This window comes from Cervus elaphus, chromosome 32 (assembly GCF_910594005.1).
Source record: "Cervus elaphus chromosome 32, mCerEla1.1, whole genome shotgun sequence".
Taxonomy (NCBI): Eukaryota; Metazoa; Chordata; class Mammalia; order Artiodactyla; family Cervidae; genus Cervus; species Cervus elaphus.
In genome coordinates this window covers 40,550,832-40,557,059 of record NC_057846.1, presented here as the reverse complement: position 1 = coordinate 40,557,059, position 6,228 = coordinate 40,550,832, and the positions used below count along the sequence as shown (strand labels likewise).

The 6,228-nt window shown below is 52.1% G+C and overlaps 1 long non-coding RNA gene across 1 annotated transcript; it reads right to left on the bottom strand.

The window, feature by feature from the left end:
- Positions 1-1,091: 1,091 nt before the first annotated feature.
- Positions 1,092-2,080, bottom strand: LOC122688129. Its single transcript, XR_006339349.1, has 2 exons — positions 1,719-2,080; positions 1,092-1,378 (listed from the first exon to the last, which is right to left on the bottom strand). It is a non-coding gene; the product is annotated as an uncharacterized LOC122688129 (long non-coding RNA).
- Positions 2,081-6,228: the final 4,148 nt, after the last annotated feature.

The window sequence follows — 6,228 nt, the reverse complement described above, 5'->3', positions numbered from 1 at the left end:
CGGTTGTACCACATTACAAATGTATTGGATATGATTGAACTGTAGGCTTCAAAATGGTTCAGATGGTAAATTTTATGTTATGTGTATTTTACTGCTTTTAAAAAAAATGGAAAAGAAAAAAAAAAAATCCCAGGCACAAATGTAAACAGGATGACGGAAAAACCTTCAGGTTGACTATTGAAGCGGCTTAGACAAAACCACCCAGATAAAGCAATGTCTGACTCGAGAGTGAAATCAAGTGAGGTGTTTGGTCTGGACTGAAAATTTGTTTAGTTGGTCCCAGGTCATGCATCCACCGCTAAACGTTATGACAGGCACATAGGAAATGAAAACGTACTCAGGAACAACCAGCCGAGGAAGTGATGGAAGGTGTAATTGGAGGGCAGGCACCCTGTCTGTCACAGATCTCGTGGCAGGGGTAGAACAATTACCGGGCAGCCAACAGCTCGCAAGGGCAGGCTGCCCCGGGGATGGTGCAACGTGATAGCACGCTCCAGAGAACGCTCTGGAAAATCACCACCACCAGAGGTACTGGACTGAGCCCTAATGGCACATCAACAAACCTTGTCCAACTGGGCAAACAGTCTGTCTGTGGGAGAAAATGAATAATTACTGTGGAAGTCATTGACAGAAGCACAAGAGTCTCAGGAGAAACATCCTAAAACCTACTGAGAAAAATAAGACAGTGCGTGTCCCTAGCAGGCCGACCCTAGAGGAACAATGGAACCTGAGAAACTTGTGGGGTAAAACCTGCTACCCCTTTGGAAACCAGAGAGGGATCTGGACACTCGCTGACCATCTCATGGGCATCAGGCAGTCACCCGCTTTGGCATCAATTCAAAACGCGGTACATCGAAACGATTACATATCAGTGTGATATTTCTGTCCCAAACACAGATCATGTTCACCGTTCTTGGCTAACACAGTACGGACCGTGATAATAAGTTACATAAACCCACTAAGGTTATACCTTAACACGTTGCAGTATATGTAGTACTTCCAAAGCATGATTGAATCTTTTATCAAAGGTGTGCTTTTACAACTATCCTCCCATCTTTACTACCCCAAGAAAACCAGGAGACCCGTTGAAATAGCAGTGTTAAAATAATTTATTTTTATTTCTGGTTGCGCTGGGCCTTTGTGGCTGTGCGTGGGCTTTCTCTAGCTGCAGTCAGCAGGAGCTACTCTCTGGTTGCGGCTTCTCATCGCTGTGGCTTCAGGCACCTGGGCTTCAATAGTTGCAACATGCGGGCTCAGGAGTTGTGGCTCACGGGCTCTGTTGCTCCAAGGCAAGTCGAATCCTCCTGGACCAGGGATCAAAGCCACGTCCCCTGCACTGGCAGACGGGATTCCTATCCACGGTACCACCAGGGAAGCCCTGAAGGAGCATTTTACAAGAGAAAAAAAGCTCAAGCCGGGCTGGACCTTTCCCGGGGCCTGTCTTTGTGGTCTGACCCATCCCTGTAGCTACACTGGATATTCATTCCTTGCGGACACAAGCCATGTTCCTACAGGTCAGGGTGGGTCATCCGAATGGTACCTTCCAACATTTCGCATGCTTCCCTGGGTTACCCCCATAACTGAGGGCCCCAAGTGGGTGAGCACACCTCCGCCTCCCTTAGCCCCGGGTAAGCTGAGGGATCTCGCCGGCTCTGGGGGCCACGTCACCAGCGCATGCGTGTCCCTCCAGGACGACCTCGCCCTGGGCTCTGACTCACCTAATCACAGCCCGGTGCCTCTCCATGAGCCGCAGGGAGTAATTTAGGAGCTTGGGCCCGTTGAGTGCCAACAACCCGGTCAGGGAGGGAAGGCCCCGCAGAACTGCTGAGGCCTCGAGTCAGGGCGGCAGTGGCTACAGAACAGAGGACGAAAGGCCAGAGGCCCGCTGGGCAGAGGGCCAACCGGGAATCGGGCGGCGCTCACAGAGGGCTCTGTCCTATGGTGCAGAGACCCCCGCCCACAAGCGCATGCCTGGTGTAGCTAAGAACCAGGCAGAGACCTCTCTGCAGAGCCACGGGTGTGGCCTAAACCTCTGATGGGTTTTTGAGGGGGGTCTGGGGAGTCCTCAGTTCCTATCAGAAGGAACTGCCCATAGCCACAGGGAGGCCAGGCCTCACTCCACTGGACTAGACGTCACCCCACCCACCTCCAAGCCTGGCTTCTCTCCCAGTTTTTCTGGAATTCTCTTCTGCTCTTAAAATGTCAAAAGCTACAGTTTAACTGCGCTGACCACCACCCCGCCCTTCAAGCTCCATGTCCACCCCTGAAAGGAAAACCAGACTCCCCATATCCTCAGATGCAACTCCAAGCTCTCAGACCCCCACGGCCACACAATTCTCATGCATCCAGCTCTCAGAGGAAGTCTGGGGCCTGAGGGAAGGGGGAGCGATCCAAAGACTCGGTGCTCTGGGCTCCACGTGCATGCGTCCTTGCATGCTAACTAAGTTGCTTCAGTTGGGTCCTCCTCTTTGCATGGACTGTTGCCTGCCAGGCTCCTCTGTCCATAGGATTCTCCTGGCAGGAATACTGGAGTGGGTTGCCATTCCCTTCTCCAGGAGTTTTTCCCTACCTGGGGATCAAACCTGTGTCTCCCATAGCTTCTGCACTGCCGGCAGGTTCTTGACTGCTGAGCCACTGGGGAAAACTCTCTGGGTGCAACAGGCACTGCATTCCATCTTCCTGTCCCTGGACCCACCCCTAACACAGCCCCGCCTCCCACCCTCCCTGCACTGGGGGTCTAGAGGGCACTCCCAGGACTCAAGCGTGCTTTCCCACACTCCCAGAAGCCCCGCGGGGCAGGTGGTATTATCTGGTCCCCAGAGAAGGACGCTGAGGTGCACACAGTAGACAGGGCATTGGAGTGGTGAATGGCTGAGCTCCCAGGTCCCCAGGATGGAGCTCACAGCAACCTCACAGCTACCCCACCCACCAACATTCTCCTCTCTTCTGCCGCCCCTACAGCAACCCCCCGCCGGACCCTTGAAGAAGGGACTCTGTTCCTATTCAAGCTTCCCTTACCTCTTTGGAAGTGGGGCACACATTATTTCCCTCCACACCCTTGACCTACAAGGGGGATGGGGAGTGGAAATTACAGTGGCACCGGGCAAGCTGGGCTCTCCTTTGATTCCGCTTGTGAAGGGCATGTGGGGGCACATCAGAAGAGCTGCCCAGAGCAAGGCCAGGGGCAGCACCCAGGGACAGCGGGCGGGAGAGCTGCTCCCACCGGCAGGTCCCACCGTGGGGGAGCGGATGGGAGGGGTCGGAGAAGAGGTTACACCGTGCCCATCGGTTCCACCCTCTGCAGACATGGGCACCCTTTGCTCTGGGTTCCTTCTGAAGGAAGACTCAAGTGGGACTGCTGGGCCTCTGAGACTTCAGCGGTCTAATGGGATGCAAATTGGAATTCGCTCCCATAAAGATGCATTATGCATGGACTTTCTATTAGATTTCACTTGGAAACTCATCATCCATCACCCTGCAGGGCCTGCTGTACCTCGGACTTGTGTCAGCAGTTTCTCCTCATCCGGTGTCTGAAGCCAAAGTCATCTCCCTTGCAGGGGGAGCCTGGAGGACCCCAAAGCTTTGGAAGGTGGCCCCGGGTGGATAGCGAAACCACTTCCTGGCTGGCATCTTCCAAGGGGGTCCCGGTCGTCTTGCGAGGGGGTGGGGCCAAGATGAGAAGGTGGGGCCCGACCTGCGGAATATTCCTTGAAAGGACTAATGCTGAAGCTGAAACTCCAATACTTTGGCCACCTGATGCGAAGAGCCAACTCATTAGAAAAGACCCTGATTCTGGGAAAGATTGAAGGTGGGAGGAGAAGGGGATGACAGAGGATAAGATGGCTAGATGGCATCACCGACTCAATGGACATGAGTTTGAGTAAACTCTGGGAGTTGGTGATGGAGAGGGAAGCCTGGAGTGCTGCGGTTCATGGAGTCGCAAAAAGTCGGACACGACTGAGCAACGGAACTGAACTGAACAGACCCGCAGAAGCAGGGGATGGAGCCACTTGTCTCAAGATGCCGCAAGGCCCACTGCACAGCCGATGATTTGAGGGAGAGGCCTGGGCTAGTGGGGAGGAGGGAATGAAGGCTTTGTCTGAGGGCCCAGACTTCCGCCAAGGGGGTCAGGACCACAGTCTTCTACCCACTGGGGCAAATAAAGTCCTGAGTCTTCTAACAGGATTAGTCTGGAAGACTTTTCTTTCTAAGGGTACACACACTTACAGTCACACATACACACAACCCACATCCCTCTACCCTTATACACACTCACAACATTACATGCACACATCCAACCCACCCACACCCCCACATTCACACATACAACAGACACACACATGTGCTTACAGTCACACACACACAACATACACGTACACTCAGACACAGTATCCCTTTTCATACATGTCCATGTTCTCACACACACACCCATCTGTTCTCCCATTCACACCCACTCAAACACACATGACACTGCAACACACACACCCATACCATCACACACACACACTCACATAGCACACACATGCTTATATACATACACACGCACATGTACACACTCACAGTCACACCCATACAACACACATCCTCATATCCCACCCCCAAGATGCAACACATACACCCACACACTCACACGCGCTCATTCACATCCAGGATTACCTCTGAGGCCACAGAAGTCAGAAGGGACTTTTTCTTCATTCATGAAAGACTGCAGATGCAGCCTCCCAGAGTCGCTAGGATACAGACTCTGTGGGTGTCATCAGAGCAATGGTAGCCGATTCCAGCCTCCGGGGAGCAGAGATTGGGCAAGGGGGAGCCATGTTCCCTCCACCAGTGGAAAGGCAGGTGGGCAATGAGGCACAGGAAACCCAGGAGGAAGAATCAGCTGGACGTTGGAGGCATGATCCAGTGCCAGGTAGGAAAGAGAGTGCTCAGCCCCTGAAGCCTGTGAAACAATCCACTCATCAACCGCTGTTGACCGAGCGTCTACTGCATTCCCCGGGCTGAGCTGGCGATCATGAGACTCAGAGTCTGCCTGTTGGGGAGGCATCAAGCCAGTTTCTTTTACAGTATCTTTTACAAAAGATAGCCCACAGTTCGGGATGGGAACAAGGGCTTTGAAACCGGAAGTGCTCATCTGGACCATGAGAGAGGCAGAGCCACGGTGGGCTGGAGTGATTCCAGAAGGAGGAGAAGGGAGAAATGGGTGAGCGCTAAGACTTACAGGCAGGACCACGGGAGGCGTGGGGAGAGGAGCTAGCCCTGAAGAACTGGATGATGAGAGTCCGGCCCCTGCAGTGCACTGAGGTTAGGAGCCTGGCTCTAAATTCACCTCTGCATCCTCCGGGGATGGAGGAAGGCCTCGCTGTGTCCCTTAGCTGTGCTTCTAGGTGCCTCTTCTCCAGGAAGCCATCCAAGATCTCCCTCTTCAGAGCCCAGCACATTTAAGGCTTTACTTTCTTGTCATCTCAGATTTAGACCAATTCAACACATAGTAAGTTTTCATGATAAGTCTCTTTTGTAAAGAGTAGAATTCCTGTCTACCAGGGAAAGTCATATAAACCAAAAGCTATACTAGCAGTGTATTGATGCTTAAAAGAATTGACTCTTTTGAACTGTGGTGTTGGAGAAGACTCTTGAGAGTCCCTTGGACAGCAAGGAGATCCAACCAGTCCATCCTAAAGGAAATCAGTCCTGAATATTCACTGGAAGGACTGATGCTGAAGCTGAAACTCCAATACTTTGGCCACCTGATGAGAAGAACTGACTCATTGGAAAAGACCCTGATGCTGGGAAATATTGAAGGCAGGAGGAGAAGGGGATGATAGAGGATAAGATGGTTGGATGGCATCACTGACTCAATGGACATGAGTTTGAGTAAGCTCGAGGAGTTGGTGATGGACAGGGAGGCCTGGCATGCTGCAGTCCATGGGGTCACAAAGAGTCAGACAAGATTGAGCGACTAAATTGAACTGAACACCAGCAGTGCCATTCCCTAACACAGAGGGGTATAGGGTTCAGAAGCGGAGAAGCAAAAATCCAATAGGACAATCAGAAAAGGCTTCATAGGGACTTCCCAGATGGCCCAAAGTTTAAGACTTCGCCTTCCAGTGCAAGGGGTGTGAGTTTGATCCCTGGTCGGGGAGCTAAGATCCCATATGGCCAAAAAAGCCAAAACATAAAACAGAAACAATATTGTAACAAATTCAATAAAGACTTTAAAAATGATCC